At 40.8% G+C, this 17,735-nt stretch overlaps 2 long non-coding RNA genes across 2 annotated transcripts in view; one reads left to right on the top strand and one right to left on the bottom strand.

Moving 5' to 3' along the window:
* LOC116443484 overlaps window positions 1-12,559 on the top strand; it is a 24,375-nt gene extending 11,816 nt beyond the window's left edge. Inside the window, exons 2-4 of the long non-coding RNA XR_004239926.1 lie at window positions 6,073-6,115; window positions 9,923-10,747; window positions 11,856-12,559. This is a non-coding gene — a long non-coding RNA (uncharacterized LOC116443484). The remainder of the gene's footprint in view (window positions 1-6,072; window positions 6,116-9,922; window positions 10,748-11,855) is intronic.
* Window positions 12,388-17,735, bottom strand: LOC116443486. The gene is made up of 2 exons (XR_004239928.1): window positions 17,471-17,735; window positions 12,388-13,303 (listed from the first exon to the last, which is right to left on the bottom strand). It is a non-coding gene; the product is annotated as an uncharacterized LOC116443486 (long non-coding RNA).

Genomic DNA, 17,735 nt, shown 5'->3' with positions numbered 1-17,735 from the left:
TACATTATCCAGAACTTGACATCATTGAAAGAATTTGCTCTAATCATAACAGCCATTTCTGTTGTTATGTTTTATCTGTTCCCCTTGACTTTAGACACTGCAAGCTGGAAAGTATCTCATGCTTTGCTAGTGGGCCCAGGGAATACTGAAAAACAGTCATGTGGTATTGCTGTCACGTATCCTGTGAAACAGATGCTGACTGTCAAGAGGGGCAACACGACATGGGCGACAGTACACTGACAGATAGAATGTGACAGCAGTAGGAGGATGTCTTTCTGTTCCTCGAGGTCAAAGGGGGTCCATCAGTGCAAAATCCATATTAGGAAATCAGCAAAAAAGCACCAATGGGGTCTCTGAGACAGAGAGATACAACCAGGCTATGAAGGCACCTGCATCAAGGGGACATGGGAAGACTGATGGGAAGAGCGCACAGAGAATACAGATGACTTAGAGGTCATGGAAATAGAGAAAATACAAATTTTGATGATTGTTGGCCATGGTCTGTTCAGTGATGAATGGCATGAAAAGAGGACTTTCTCTTCCAATATAGCAGCTAGATGGTTAGAGATTAGAGGGTGCTCAAGAAACACATTACATTGCTCCTCCCACTCTTATTAGTCTTTCCTGAGCATCAGCTTTTGGCCAGTGTCAGCAACAGGATACTGGATTTATAGGAAACTCTAATCTGGTCCAAGAGAGCAACTTCATCTTCTGAATATGAACATCATAGATGTTTACCATGGATTTCAGAAAACATGCAAGACTAATGAAATTTAATTAATTTCCAACAACAGACTCACAAAAGGTCTTAGCTGAGATGTTGGTCATTTCAGAAAGCAATCAAATTCAATGGGATAACTTTAATGATTTTCCTTCTGAAATTACTTCTGAAATGTTTACTTTTTCATGAACTTTTGAAAAACATCTACATAATGCAAGCGATACAAGGCTTATCTTGGTGGCTGTGATTAGCTGTGATAGGTTCAAAGTTAATTAGAAAGCTTAACTGGATTTGATAAATGTCTGCTTTTCACAGTGGTTAATGCAGATGAAACATTGATGTGTAAACCAAGTCTACTACCAAGTCATGCACATGACAGCACATTACTGTTGCTGCCACTACATGTGCATTCTCAGAGCCACCTGTATCTAACAAACTCATTTTGGGTGCTTGTCTCAGGTGTTCACGAGTGTTCAGGAGCACTGCACAAGAAATGGGGTTGCCCTCAGTGCTTGTTCCCATTCTTCTTGCATCACCTGTGACAAGAGAATGAGCTACATCTGCATTCCTGACTCTTCTGACACACTTGTATAAAGTTGATACCTGTGTCACACCACCCAAGGCACACCCTGAAGTCAGAGAAAGGCAGCAGAGATGATGCTGTGCTACCCCATTGCTAGACCACCACCAGCCAACAGCAGGGAACGTGGAAATGGAAGGCACACAATGTCATGCTCCCCATATCCAGTCCTATGCCATGTTTAGCACAGTCCATTTTGCTCTTTTCATCATGTTTCTCTGTTCAGAAGAGAAATGCGGAGTTGTCATAAATGAGAGCAGAGCACCTTGAGTGGAAATGAGGTGAGGAGGGAGGAGAACCTCCCTTACCATAGGAGGTCTCAATACCTTCCTCTGCATCAGGAGGTGAAGTTCCCCACAGGGAGCTTGCAGGATCAGGGAGGTGAGCAGATCTCCCCATCTACAGCCCCCAGAAATCCCACTGCGTCTCCTCTCCGCAGATGTTAACACTTGTGTTATGCTTGGTGCTAAGCATGATCCTCTTTGGTATTGTGTGCTGTGGCAGAGCCTGCTGATTCTGCCTGTCACAGCTGCAGGAACATTTTGTCACTGATCATGTTTTAGGGAAGAAGCTGAAATGGTCTCCTCCCCCATACTGTCTCTCTCCTCTTGAATCAGAGATATTGAACTTGCTTCAGAGGTCAAAAAAGATGAGCCAACATTTCTAAAAGCCTGACCTAGATTTTTGCTAGCTTTAAAGGTCAAGATAGACCCTTTTTAACACTGAACAGGACTGGATTCATCTGATGTCAATACCACTGCTGACCTGCACTGCCTCAAGGCTGTGCAATTCAGACACTAAATTTTATTTTAATTTTCATTTGGTCTTGAAAATCAGCTGGGAATTGCAATAATTTAGCACGTTGGAAATCAGAGGAACACATCTGAGAGGGAGGAATAAAATCCCTTCACATCAGAGATAAAAGAAGCTTTTTTCAGTCATGCTATTTGTCTTGGAAGCTAGAAATAGAAAGTCATCAGTGTTTTTTTTGTCCTGTTTTCATAGGGCAGATTTTCCAAATGATCTGAAATTCTGCTTTTATATACTTTGCGACTCAGAGCCCAAATTTATCTAATACTCAGCTTGTCTCAGCATGCAGTGCTGTGGATGAGATATAAATTCTCAGCATGAATAATTACTCTAAATCATAAAACACATTCCTGTCAAAGGCAGTCTCCAAAGGCAAAATGGGAATGATGACATAGAGCAATTTTTTACAAAAAAACCCCTCCATACAGCTTGCTTTGTTGAACATTGACTCAGGCTGCGGTTCTGCTTCTCTTGTCAGTTTGTCTGGCGGATGTGAAAACAGCTGGTAAATTCTTCCTGTTTTCAGTTTGCCTTCCTCAGTGCTGTATCCCTGGCCCATCAGTGAGGTTTAGGTGTTCCAGAGGAAAATTTATGATCTTTCCAGCAAGTTTTCTATATTAAGCAGTCTCTTCTCCCATCCAGTATTTATGAGATGAGTTCCCTTTCACTGTCACATTTAAGGTGATTGTGCTGAAATATGGTTTAAATGTAATAGTGAAAGTAAGCTCTTGCTAGTATGTTTATTTTTTCTTTACCAAGAGCCAAAACTGTAGCATTTGCACAGATTTTACAGAGGGTATCTCTTCACAAAGGGGTTCAGACACCACCAAACACTTCTCCTGCCCTGCAGAAGTCACATATTCCAGCAAATAGAGCATGGTGCTGAGGCAGGCTAGCCCAGCTCAGCCCCTGGTGTTCAGGCAAGAGCTCCACCAGTTCTGAGCAGGGGCAGGGCAAACCTGCACTCACCATCCAGAGAGATCCACTTTTAGAATTTTTTATCAGTCTGCCAAAACCCAGTTTTTCAATTTGATTAGTTGCACTCTGGATTTGGATTGTGTGGACTGTTGTGACAGGAATCTGCATTTCACATATTCTTTATTCTAAGTTAACAAAGAATTATTTACATCTGACTAGGGTTTGAAAATAAGACTGGAATACTATTATTGTTTAAAAAAACCCTGGTTTAAATTCAGACACTATAACATTACAGACCAATAAAAGGTCTTCATATTCTAAGAAAAAAATTCTTTTTCAAACACTAAAATTGCGGACTTTCAGCAGTTTGCAAGAAAATCCAGAGAAATACATATGATTATACAGCAAGACCAGCTATTGTATATTTTAAATACAGACCTTGAACACATCATGTGAATGTCACCAATAAAGACTGTAACCTTAGGGTGATTCTTGGGTTCTGAGTGGAAGGTGAATTCCTTACCTATGTTTGGATCTGAAAAGTTTCTCTGTTGACTTTATTCTTTGGGGTTTTTTTAGCAAACTAACATTTTCAAGGTGTCTGTGAAGACGAAGCAATGCATAGATGTTACAGAGTAGAAAAGGAGGTGGGAGGAAAAATCAGGGATCCAGGAAAGATGCAGGGACGGAACTGCAGGAGCCAAAGTTAGCAGGTGGGTGCTGTCTCCTGCTTCATCATATATGCATGATTTCTGCTGTTATTCATGCTCAACAGAATTTAAGGAGTTATTTATATTTTTTAAAGTATATTATTGCTAATCTAAAAGAGTTTTTTATTATAGAATATATTCATACATGTATGTAATACTGTGAAAATAGCTATATTTCAATTCCATCCAGACATCACTAGATGGCACTGAGAGTCCCAACAATTCTTGGTCACAAGATGCAGTCATTAAAACAAATGATTTAGGCTCTATTGAATTAATGTTTCCTTAAGATTTATAAGATTTTTTTACAAAAAGCAAACCATTTTGAATACATTTACATATGTTCTGACATATACTGATTCCTAATTTTCTCAAATATCACTGTAGTAAATAAAAAATTCATATGCTGAAAGGATATGTATCATCCTTGCACTTACTGAAAGTGGGCTGTAGCTTTCAAGTGCATCCCTAGGGTTCTCGGATTATAAATTTGATTAATAATTGTGGTATGTAGTAACATGGTAGTTTGAGTAATAGAATAGTTTAACACAGACGGGATCATACTTAAATAGAAGTAAAGAAAATGCTGAGGACAGAAATAAATGGCATTTTTCAAAGCTATTCCTGTACTGAGTGTGCCAGCTGCCAAGGGCCTTGTGAGGAGAGTCTGATCAAAATCCAGACCCCCTGTCCCCAAAGAAACCGATGTGACCTTGGACACTTTTATCTGAATCTCTCCATAGCTGCAGAATTCAGATAAGCTGAAACTAAGATACAGGCTCCTTTTTCATCATCTTCCAATTTTCACAAGCCAGAAGTTCACTAATTTTTGGCTCATCTCTAGCAAATTACTCTCCAGAATTTTGCTGACTTGAGGTATACAATTCATGTTGACTTCTGTCTGGTAAATAGTAAGAAACATGGACTTTTTGAGGCAGGTTTCACAAAACAGCTGGGGACTAGTATAAATAAAGGTGTTTGGAAAACACTTGTCAATAGCCAGTTTTAAAATTTTTTTGAAAGATCAACTAGTGTTCAGAGAAACTTGTGAGTAACTAAGAAGTGTGTCTGGGAAATATTCTTGCAATTTAAACTGTCACAGGATTTCAGGAAGGAAAGGAAAATTATTTCTTAAACCACACCATGAGGGAAACGTGAAACCTTTAGTAAGATGCTACCAAATGCCCTGATGTCATAGCTTTCCTATCTCCTTCTCTGTTTCTGTGTATTTTTTATGCTTCTGGCTTACCAGACACAATATTTGAAATTTGTTTGTTGCAGGAAGTGTTGTGCTCTTTCTGATACGGTGCTAGGCGTGGTCACCTTTTCTGACCTCTCCAAATCTACTGTCACTGTTTGGGGACCTTTATGATTGGTGTCATTGAATGATTACCTGCCATTTCAAGGTGCAAGCTTTGAAGATCTCTTTTAAGCCTCTGCTCCTCCTTTCACTCACTATAGATAATAATATAAAATTATTATAATGCAACTCTAGGAGCCGTTTTTGGTAATAATAATTTCTCCCTCATAAATGAAACAAGATTCCCTTTTGCTAAAACTCTCTATCTCCACGTCCTCCAAACTGGGATGACTAAAACATGGCTCAAAAATCACGAGAATATCTTGACTTTGATGATATAAAATAGATAATGTAGGATTTCTTACTTTCAAAAAAAGTGTTAAAAAAGCTGTCCCTTTATCATTATTTTAAAAATTTTTTCTTTATTCCCCATGGGTGTAAATGTGAAAGAACACATCATACTGATGCTCCAGTGGTGTAACTGAGCTCAGAATCCCCTTCCCCATGGCCACAGCCAGATCCATCTGGTCACAGCTGCCAAGTAGCCTCACAAATCTCAGTGGCAGGGTTCTGAGGGGACAGGAAGGGTTGGAAGCAGAAGAGGGAGGATGATACATCTTGATAAGGATTTCAACGTATATCCTTCAGGAAAACTATTATCTATGGAAAATAGCCTGGTTCCAAAGTAGAATTTTGGTGGAAAATTTAACTTATACCAAAACTCTTGCCAGGTATCCAGTAGAAACTACATCAAATTATTTATGTTTGTTATATGAGAGTAATTAGCATTCTAAAGTGAATAAGTGACTTTGCACTGGAAAGTGCTGCTGAATAGTATAGACCCAGTAGGGATTCACTCTAAGCTGTGAATATGACAGGGTCTAGGAGGATTTTAGTCTCTCTGAATAATGAAGGGCATGTTTTGCAGTGTGGAGTGCAAGGAGATAATTCTCAGCACCTTGGATAAATGACACTGCCTTCCCCCACAGAGGATAAACTAATCGGCTCTGTCTCTGTTATATCTCTTCTGCAGAGGGAATTACTGAGAAGCCCTTCAAGTTTAAATTAATTTCAAGGTAAGTAGAGCTACAGTACCTACTACTTTCACAACCATGTACCTAACTGCCAGTATCACATTATTGGTGATTATTGGCCACAAGTGTGGCATTCATAAAATGAGAACAGCCTGTTTACACTTAGCCCTCACGTGGCTGTGACCTCTGCAAAAAGAAAAAGAAAAAAGAAGATTTGGGATTCCCACGAGCCAAAGTAATTACAAGGAAAAGCCCTAAAATGTAATTTCACTCCTTGCCCTGTACCATGCCAAACACCTGCCAGCTCTGCAATGCTGGTTCCTGCAGGAGCTGAGTCAATTTGGCATTCTGAAATGCTCAGCATGTTTCAGGACAGCACCTGGCTGAGCCTGATACTCCATATGAATAGACAAAATCACCAGTGATTGCAATCTCTAAAGGAAATATTGCCTTTCATTCTATCTAGATCTTATCACCTAAAGTGGGTGTAATTAGAAAAAATGCAAGTGGATGTAATCAGTTTGGAATGTGCATGGGGCAGTTCTTGAACCAGACTTGCAGTGCTGACCCTAACTATATTATGGAAGCAATTTAAATTCTCTGAATTAAAGGAAAATTATATGTGTAATCACATGAAAATCTTGAATCTTGATGTTTGTTTTGGGAAAGTTTTTCCCTGTCAGACTTTCTCTCCCATAATTACACTTTTGTGTAAACATTCAAAGCAACGTCTATTAGTGAGTTTATATTAATAACCAAAAAACACCACAAACACAAACCAGACATGAAAAAACCCCATGTTCCCAGATGCTATGAGCTACTGTTTCTGCTTGTCTTCTCCTTGTATAATTCTTAAATTCTTCCCAGCATTTGCTAGAAAGATTTCACTTGTACCAACAAAGATGGACTCTCCTGCTTTTATCAGGAAAAATTAACAAATGCTTATTCGAATCTTATAATTTTTACTACAAGCCACAAATATTGCATGCAAAGGCAAAGTCTGACCACTGTATTTTGGAGGACTGTAAGAGTACAATCAAATATCAGCCAATGAAATGTTTAGAAATTTCTTCTTCTCCATGGGTCCCTACTCCCAATCTCCATATATAATTCAGTTAATCCCTAGCACTCATGCTATTTATAACTGTATTTAATTTAGTTACTGAATCAAAACATTTTGTTAACCTTTCCATTAATGGAATGCTAAGGACTAGCAGCAACTCCCAACAGTATTTTATTTGTACTTTTTGATAGCTAAGGCTTGTTCTGTTCATCAAGAAATTTTTCTCTGGTACAATTTGGTGGAACTTTTCCCACTACCTTCAAGACCAAGATACTATACAGTATATTTTGTTTTCCTGCATATTTTAACAAAATTTCTGGTTAATTCACTATTTCAGTAAAGCAATAAAATTCCATGTGACTTGTTTGGGGCACTAGCATATGTTTGTTTATTTTATATATAGTATGTTCTTTCTGCAGGGCTAGACTTTCATAGAGATGGCAGCAGCCAATAAGCACAAGCATCTGTTGGAATGTTATTTTACAGTCCTGAGAAAAGTTGCTTCTACTTTTATATATATACAATATAATATAATATATATTGTATATGTGTATTTATATATATATACTTTCATATATATTTATACTTTTGAGTTCTTTCACTCAAAAAATTATCAGCATGTGTCCCTTTCTTCCTCCCCTGTTTTTACATGTCTAAACAAGTCTGAATTTTTCTTAATTGAGGCATTTAGAAAGAATATCATAGCATTGCCTGTTGTAATGTGAGCCAAGAGGTAAGAGCTTCCTTTGGGCTGAATCAATTGCCTCAAAGCAAGTGAGCAGCTTACAGTCTGGAGAAATGAGCTCAGTGAAAGGGTAGCCACCTAGACTAACCCTTACAGAAAAATGAAACATCCCCAAAACTTCCTTCTGAATTTTAGCTGCCTTAATCAGGGCACCACTGAAGAGCTTAAATCTGTCCTAGCTTCACAGCTTTCTTCTAGAGTTGTGACTGGAAAGGAGATGCTGGTGTCTTTAGTTCTCTGTGAGGGGATTCATAATCCCTCCTGGATCCTCACATTCTGAGCTCATGGTTTGGATTGTACTTCTCAGAAGCTCTCAGATCCAGTGGCCCATTCGAGGTGAGGCCACAACTTCCTAGTTCCAGGTCCAGCAAGTAGTGAGGCTGAGCATGTGCCATGGGCACACACACATGCACAAAATACATGTGCACATATCTGCATAGAGAGACAGATGTCTACACATGGCTGGCCACACCAACAGAAAACACAGCACTCAAGCAAGAAGAGCACAAAAGGCCTCATACTCTTCCCCTCTCTCTCTGATTAGGATAAAACCCATTAGTGGAAAACATGTAAAAATATACACGTGACCAGCAGTTGCCTCTGGATCCCAGTCTCCCCTGCTGCTGTCACTGGGACAAAGGCACCCCCAGGCTGCCACTACGGTCTGGTTGCTTGTGCTCTGACCTGCCACACCCACCTCCCCACCCCCCTCCCCAAAACACCCACCTGTTGTGGGGATCAGGCACAGGGCACTGCCAGACACCACAACCTGTTTATACATTTTATCCCTTTTCACCTCTATTTTTCCACATTTGTTTCTCCTCAAATGACCTCGATTCCTCCCTGTGCTCCACTTTTGGTTCCTCTCCTAAACATCCCACATTAAGTCTCTTGTATGCCAAAAATGCTGTTGCCAGCATTCCATAATGGATTCCACACCCTTGGAGGCAGGAATCCCCCTAGACTCCCAGTCTGTAAGGCGAACCAGGGAGAGCCTCCTAGGCAGTGGGGCCGGTAGCTTGGAGAGTAGATGTGCTTGGCTGGCACTGATTAGGTTACTGGGTTCCTCTGCCTTGCATTGCTCCCCTACTCCTTCATGTCTATGAATATTAGCTTTAAATCAGATAGTGTAGAAGTCCCACTTTGCACAGAGATCATCAGTCACTAGGCTAAAGTGAGCATTAGTCAATGGCCTTGCTCTTAGGTGAACCTTGCTATCACCCAAGAGGAACCTGGGTCTTCTGGCAGCATGGCAATGCCAGATAAAACATCCACCTAACAGCAGGGATCCTGATTTTAAATCCTGCGGTGCCATCAGGTCTTTACAGGTAGGTATAACAGTGTGTGCTCTTCAGTGCTTTATGTGCAGGTTAGAGCACAAACTGGAGGCCAGGTCTTCTTCCAGGTGCCTGAATCATCAAATCGCTGACTCATCCTCACAATCCTCATCTGTCGCTCCACTGCTTTGATGAACCCGCCATCTCCAAAATACATCTAGAGTCTAGATGCTTTCCCAAGAGTTCAGGCTTGCAGCTAAGAAGAGGAAGAAGAGGCCAGAAAGAGGCAGCACCTTCTTTCCTCTTGAATGTTAATCCTTGAACATCTGCACATAAAGAAGGAAAATAGCACTGCCAACACATGCTCCAGACATGTATTTGGAAGAGCTCTATGTAGCCATTATAACATAGATGCCTATGGGACTGAGTCCCCATCTGAGAAACAGTTCTGTACAACTCATTATGGGGGTCAATGTTAAAAGTTCTTGAACTTTTATAGAGGCCTAAACTTATGAGGAAAAAACTTCAAATATCTGGGGAATACTATACATAGGAAACATGAGTACCTGTGGACTTAAAATTCCTTGAGGATTAGATGGCAAGATGTTAAGAGCCAGATTTTGGATGTCTACCTACAATGGGAATTTGAAACTAAGTGATTGAGACAGCCTATCCTTCTGTACTCATAAAGGCTATCTGGCATGTACATTTGTTGTGTGTCTACCTAGCCACCCTGATGGGTTCTCTGGTTCTTATCTTTGCAGTCTAAATATAGGCTTTGAAGCACACACAGAAAACACCTTGGTCTGAGCTGCAGTCCAACACATTTGCAGACACATCTCCAAAGCGGGCAGAAAAAACATGTGCACCCAGCATCTGTTCCAAGAGACAGCTACACCTTCAGACCATGAGTCATGCAGTGAATCAACACCTGAGCTGGACATCACCTGTGTTTCTAGAATTCAAGCATAAGAAACCTGAAATATGTTTTGGTTTACTGCAAGCTAAGTGTGCGCAGCACTTCCAGCTATATTGCTGGGTGTCTTCTCGGAAAAACTAAATGATCCTGGAAGTTCTACTCCAGTAGACTGACATTAAAAAATAAATCCCCAATTAACATGAGCCCACGTTTATGTTATTTCTTCTAGCCAACATTCACAGGGCTTTTTGCATCTATTATTCAGTACAAGCTTCCTCACAGACTTGTGAGAAAGACAAGCATTACTTTCCACACTTTCTGTATAAATAAACAAGCTCAAGCAAGGTTAAATAGCACCAGGTAGCGCAGGAAAGCTTCAATCCCAAATTACTGCAGTATCTGCATTACTAGATAAAGGGGTCAAAATTCCAATGCTATTTCACAGTCAAAGTGTTTGAAATTACTTGTCTGTGGATTCATCTTTAATATACAGAACTATCTTTCCTCCTAAAGACAGAAAACCAATGTAATTAACCTGGGGTTCATGCATTTTTAAGAAATAGAAGGCAGATAAGATGGACTTTGCTCTTTCCCATTAACCAAGCTCTCCTAAGGAAGATGAATGAGATGGGCCGTGTCGCAGCTGTGCCTAAGCACTCTGGTCTAAGAGGTAAGATTATTTCACCTGCAGTTTAACAAGCTACTGGTAACTGACTGGAGGTTCTCACTACAAATGTGGTGCAAAACACATTAGCTCAGACTTCGGTATAGGTTAATGAAAGAAAAAATGTTTTCCCTGACAAGTATCAGGGAAGGAGCAAGCACATTGGCAGTCACCTGTCTTGGCTGACATGCAGTAACTTATTAAAGTTCAGAAACCTACTAGTCTACTTGAACCTTTAGAGATAAACAACCTATCACCCTAATTAAAATGCAGCTCTGGAAGCTGCCCTTCAGGAGTAATGGAATGTGCAGTGCTGGCTTGATTCTGTCTCATACAGGAGGGAGAGTGATTATGCAAAGTCATGAGTTCACTTTATAGATGAGGGAGTAATATTAATGAAGGAGCTCTTGAAAACGGAGAAGCATGTGCAAAGCTTTCCTTTCAGAATAAGAGATTATACTGCCAGTGTTGAATAAAAGCTCGCTAGGTACTAAATGGGTTTATTCTTAGTGGACATTTTTAATGTCATTTTTTTTCTACATTTGGCTGTATCTACTATAAAGAATTATAAGAACTTACATCACTTTTATTTTGTAATTGTGTTTTTCTTCAGGAAACAAGCCCTGGCGTTGGGTTGGCACAGGGTCACCTGTGCACCACTATTTTTTTAGGATGCTTTGAGACAGAGGTGAACAGGCAGCTGGAGAGAGTGCAGGACTGCAGGGAAGGAAGGGGAGAAGGAAGGAGTGTCACAGCCTGGAAGCCACCTTGCCCAGACAAGAACTGGGAAGCCAGGCCACCTACTGCTCTTGCTGCTGTCAGGGGGAGAGCACAGTGTCCTGAGCTGAGGGGGTTGCTGCAGGACAAGTGGCTCTGAATAAGTACCTAAGAAACCAGAGAGCAAAGGCAAACACTAAACACTGCAATAAATGATAAATAATGGCTCCACCTTTATCCTATATAAATCTACAGAAATTTTCTTATGTAAGCAGAAGGGGATCAGGAATCTTTGGGAAGGAAAACATGTTGAGTAATTGCAACCTTACAACTAAAAGCCAATTTTGAAGTGGCCTCATACTGCATAACAACTTCCTTTTGCTTTCTGTGCTTGCAGGATGGGTGCTGTAGAGGGAAGCGCAAGCAGGCTGCATCCTGATGTGATCCTCAGGATATTGCACAGCCAATAATATACAGAGGCTCAAGAAATCCATCTGAAGCACTTTGCAAAATCTTTCTATTCAACTTATGTTTTTTCTCCATTTGGGGGATTTTCTGGAGGTGATGATTTTCTCTATAAAATTGATTATTTTTGAAGTATTACCACAAAGTTTACCAATCATTCGTCAGAGCTTTCTGACAGCAATCTGCTTCATTCCATTCTTGGACTCTAATTGAAAAACAATGTAATTTAAAATGCCAGAAGCAGATTAAAGTCAGCAGTTGTCAGAACTCCATTCTTTTAAGGAAAAAATTAAAATGATTACTAGCCACTACCTTACTCCATTCATTTTTTCCCTCTTCCCTATTGAATAATATGGTACTGAGAACATATAGCACTCACAAGCAAAATGAAGATAAACATCCTGTAACAGATTTCAGAACTATCCTTGAACTAGAAGCATGAAGAAGCAGATGAAACACTGAAATGCACTCTGAATTTTAATGGATGCTTTTAAAATAATCTCTATTCAGAGATAATATTGTGTGGAAAATTCACTAACAGGAAAACAGCTTGTAGTGATGTCTCATATGTGAAAATAAGCAGAAAAGCAGCCACAGGAACAAGGAAAGGAACAGTCCTGTGAAGACATTCTTCTTCCATTTCAAAACCTCTGCTTCTCCCAGGGTTCCTACATTGGCAGAATGTTCCTATAATGGCAGAACAGTTGCACCTGCATTTCCTTGCATAAAGAGTTATTTTAAATTCAGAATGGGGACAGTAAAAACAGTGGCAGCCTAAGAATGTTTCCTAAGGAAAGGGGAAGACAAGACATCAAGTACTACAACATCTGACTTAAATCCAGAGAACAACCTCTCTTGACAACTGTCAAAAGTCTTCAATAAGGTTGCACTGCCTAAAATGACTGAATGTCAGAGGAATCTTTGCAAATAAAATATCCAAGGATTTTCTGGGGCTTCCTCTCTGTGGATGATCTGTGAAATGAATTTCACCCTGTGAGCTGCAGTGGTGCCAACAACAATTATTCCTGGTTTATATTTACAGCTAGTTCTTTTGTCCAGCACCCACAGCGCATACTGTGAACTTCAGCAAAGAATACTTTGTATGCATAGATCAGTGTGCAGCCCAGGCTCTGCTGGGTGGTGTGTAGGTCTTTCAAAAGGACATAAAGTCAGAGCTTTCAAAAGGACATAAAGTCAGAGCAAGAAAGTGCCAAGAGTAGGGAATAATAGTATGTCAGCCAGACCACTCTGGAAAAGCAGGTTTTCAAATAAAATCTGGCCTGATTTGCATCATCAGGACATAGCTTTACCCTAAGCAATGTTTGAAGCAGCCAGTTCCAGTCTGTTCCTTCTGGAATATCCATGAGCCAGAGTTGTTTCCTGGGAAGAGACAAGAAAGGTGATACAACATTCCGCTCTTTCTCCCTGCAATGCAGACATTCTCAGCTCTCTGTCTACAAGACACAGAGATGCCTTGTCTGGGAAATGTCACCATAAAAAGCCAGATAGGTTAGCTCACAATTTTGCCACCACCAGTCTTGTGGCAGCTGGCAGAGATTACTTCTCATTTCTGTCTTAGAAAACATTATTTAGGAAGTTGTCCCCTTGCCTACACACAGTCAGTCCTGAAAATTCACAGAGAAGGCAATTGTTCAGACCTTCAAAAGGTGTTTCCAGGTGGGTACTCCACACAGCTTCCTTCGCTCCCTGCTCAGGAAGGACTGAGGTATCCACTCTGTATTAGGTGGTTACATGGGATTGCAACACATTACAACAGTGGGTTCATCTTGCTCTGTCTTTTGCCACAACCTTGTCTTGATCAGGTAAGTAATCAAGCCTGTCAGTCTGTCCTAGAGTCAGTTTCATCTGGATACAGCCCCATATTACCCTCCAAATCATTCCCTTTCTTACAAATGCAGAGATTTATTTTTGTGAAAATATATTTTCTGAAATTTAATCTCTTTGAGTACTGAGAACCAAATTTTGCAAAGGGAAGGCAAATGAGAACATTTTAGCAGGTAATAAAAGGATGATCAAGCTCATGGGTTTTCTCATCAGGAATCCTTGTCTTGTGGCTGAATGATTGTAGATACTAATCATCCAAAATAGTGTGGTGTCTTGCATTCCAATGACAGAATTGTTATTGTGCAGATAATACTTCAGGCTGCATGAGAGAATGTGGTTTAGTAGGTCATGCCCTCAAGGGATATTTTTAATGGGAAATAACTTTTATAAAACCAAAAATGAGTTAGTAAGATACTAATTCCTCACACTCTTCTGCAGTGAGAACACCCAAAGGCACTCTAACATTGACTGCTAATTTTTGATTCTGTAAGCATAATTTTGCATCATGCTTAAGACTAAATTAGTTCACAGCATCTTCTTACACTTCATATTTTTGTAGGCATTACCTGTTTGTTTAACTCTAGTATTTCATGGGAGATAATGTGCCTCATACCACAGGTCTCCATTGTAACATCTAGACTCTGCTGGAGCATCCTGATGACCAGTGACATTCTCTGTTTATTGCTGTGTGAATCAACTGGTTCCACTTCAGCAAAGAGCAGTTTGTGGCAATTGTAAAAGTCGAACACTTGAGAATTACCTGATACTGAAAATGACAAAAGCATCATTAGCCCTGAAGGCTTCAGCTCACAGATGGAGAGAGCTCTGATGCCATCTACAGAGAAAACACAGGAGGGAATGAAATAGGCAGGCATCTTCTGCGTGGTTTCAGGCCAAGCAGCATGAGGTTTGGCCAGGAATCCTTTGGATTTCTGGTATAAACTAGTGAGCCCTCATGTCTGACCCAGTGTGGTCCCGTTGGCAACCTGTAGTCAAATCTGGCATTCAGAAAACTTCCATCTGGTGTCTTCCCTGGAAGAGATGCAATAGTCATTCAAGTATGAATGACACTTGAAGAGACAGATGCCTCTTCCAGAGGCTATGAATGAGCTGCCACAGTACTGCTGCTGCTGCCTCTGGCAGATGAGGGTAGGACACAGAGACAGACCTTCCAGCCATAACTACCTTCTTCCAATTTCTCCTCACTGCCTACAGCAACAGCGGATCTCCTTGAGGCAGTCAGGGGGTGCAGCTGTTACTGCTCTTGATGGTAAGAAATTGAGGCAGCAACAGTTTCCAGGAGGTGAGAGTTGCTGGTGAAAAAAATGAAAAGAAGGGTGCCAAAAAAAGTAAGTTATTTTAAAACACCTGAGTGAACACTTTGCCTTATCCCTGTTCAGACACAAGGGCCAGGGCAAGATTTGAGATGTATTTTTAAGCAGAAGGATATATCCCTGGCACCCAGACACTTCTGAAGTGTCTTTACAGAGCTGAAACCCAGTCTTTGGACTGAGGACATGCTCTTTCCTTTGCCTGGACTCTGCTGCTCAGAGACCATCTTGGCTGTGGAGCCAACATACCTCAGCCAGGCACTGCCTGGAGAAATGAAGAACAGAAACAGCTCTGCCCCAGAGCTATGGGGTTAGATAAGAGAGTCTTGATACTAAACAGACTGAGCACAGAGGCAGTATGACACACCCAGATAAATGATAAGGCAGAAACACTGTGATGCAGCTGGCAATGCTGGAGCTACAGGGTACAGTACCAGGAGGAAATGCCAGGACAATCACCAAGGGTCCCTTACAGAAAGCAGGCAGCTTGAAAGGGGTCTGCCTGAAAACAGCCCTGAGCCCAAAAACTGTACTAAATATTGACAGCCATCTGAGGGCAAAAGGAAGAAAAACTGAAGGGTGTAAGGAACTCTAACTGGTAGGACTGTGTAATTCACTATTCACATATGATCATTATTCAACTCTTCCTAAACTTTCCTCAGGTAATGAAGGTTTTCCTGTCCCCTTAGCAAAGCATTCAGCATTTGTCAGTGATAATGTGTTGTCCATTAAATTTGGCTGGAGAGTCATTTGGCTTTCTCAGGTTTCAGAATAGTTCTTGACTCAGTTTTGGTTTACATGTTTAATGAGGTTTTCAATCCTGCTCTCAGTTTGGTTTTCCAAAGTCTAAGATTGCCGACAATAATTATTCATATCCTTATGTCCTTGTGTTCTTCTTCACACTCCTGGGTATAATTCACAGATTAGTCAGTTGGTCATAAAGTAAGGGACAGAATGGCCCTTTCATACATGCCCCAATGATAAGCAAAAGAATTCCTCTCTAGGTAACTCCTGAAAGGACATTTCATTTGTCTTATTGACACCAAAGAGACAAGGGAAACGGGAAAGACTCACTTTCTGCATTTCTCAGCAAAGCCCCTCACTGGCTGAAGAACAGTTATGTCTGGAGAATTGCTTTTCTAGCCTTGTGTGTGGTCAATGCATCTGACTGCTTCATAAATACTTTTAGGGAACATTCCAACATTTGTGGGAGAAAAAAAAAACACACAAAAAAAGGCCCACAAAATACCCCAAACAAACAAACAAAGCCCAACAGAATCAAGTGTTTATTTTCTAGAGATATCATGTACTGGAGTTCTTTCATGATGGCTATTTCTGTTGTACCAGATGACTGGTGGAGCATTAATCAGCTTATCTGCTGGCTTCTGTGTGCTAGAGTGGCATTTTCTCATGCTATTACTATTGATCCATTACCATTCCATTAGCTTACAGAACTGACTTATGGAGCACTTTAAAAATAGGAAAAGTAGATACTACATAAAAGTGCCCTCTGTTTTTATTAATACACTAGAGCTAAATTCTCAAGGATTGACACTACTGATGTACAGGCAACTATACCTTGTCTGCCACTTAGCCTTGTAGGTATGTGATTCATCTTATTCCCTGTGGAGATAGTGCTGACCTGATATGGGATGTCCATTGCTGTCAATAATATCTTTTGGTTTAATACTAACAGATAAATTAGCTGTAGGATTACAGAACACATGGAGTCTAATCACACTATATTCTAACTTTAACAATATTTACAGTTTTCAGCAAGCCACTTCCCCTGTCAGTTCCTGCTCTAGCAATCACAATGATAAAAATTATCTAGTGAAGAATTTTTTTACACAGCCTACTATGGACAAATAATTTGGGAAACAAAAAAGTTTTTGAGCCCCAGAAATTTTCCATATGCTAAATTCCACTGATGTCCCAGGAATATGATCAATCCCCACGGTTTACATTTTGACAACAAGGATCTAAATAAGCACCAGCTCATTCATAAGTAGGACTGGCTTTGAAAAGAGGTGAAGTGGTAATTTTAGAAAAATCCACACTGGCTCAGTAACAGTGACAAAGTGGCCCCATTTGCACCGACCGGTTCAGAGAGTAGAGAACAAGTCAGCCCCACAGCCCGTGTAGTACACAGCCTGCACCCCTGCCCGCTCCCGTCTACCTCTGCCCCTTCTGGAGAGAAACCCCACTAGCAGGGCTGGGACACCGTCCCAAGCACAGAGGCGAGAGCAAAGAGGAGACCCCGGGGTGGAGAGCACTACCTTGTCTCACCTTGCCCCTGGTCAGTCGCGTGGTGTCGCCTGGGTAGGGCTTGGCACAGGAGATGGGAGGGAAAAGGGGGGCAGGTACTTACTGCGTCCAGGCACGGAGGCAGCAGATACATGAGATATCCTTGCAGAGAGGGGGATTTGCTCAGCCTCAGGGCTCCCAGCCGGCCAGGGAAGACAACACTTCGGTGAGCAGCTTTGCTGCTGACACAAAATTGATTTTTTTATGACTCAGTAGGAGGACAAAATAATACATTTAATTTTCAGCTATGGGGAAGAAAACCACATTTGCCTGTTTGACAGAGGTCACTGAGCCTACCTTCCTTGCTGAGGCTGTGAAAGAATAAAACT

The sequence above is a fragment of the Corvus moneduloides genome, chromosome 4, assembly GCF_009650955.1.
Source record: "Corvus moneduloides isolate bCorMon1 chromosome 4, bCorMon1.pri, whole genome shotgun sequence".
In the NCBI taxonomy this organism is placed as follows: Eukaryota; Metazoa; Chordata; class Aves; order Passeriformes; family Corvidae; genus Corvus; species Corvus moneduloides.
The sequence above is the reverse complement of the archived record's forward strand: the minus strand, read 5'-3'. Positions and strand labels throughout refer to the sequence as shown.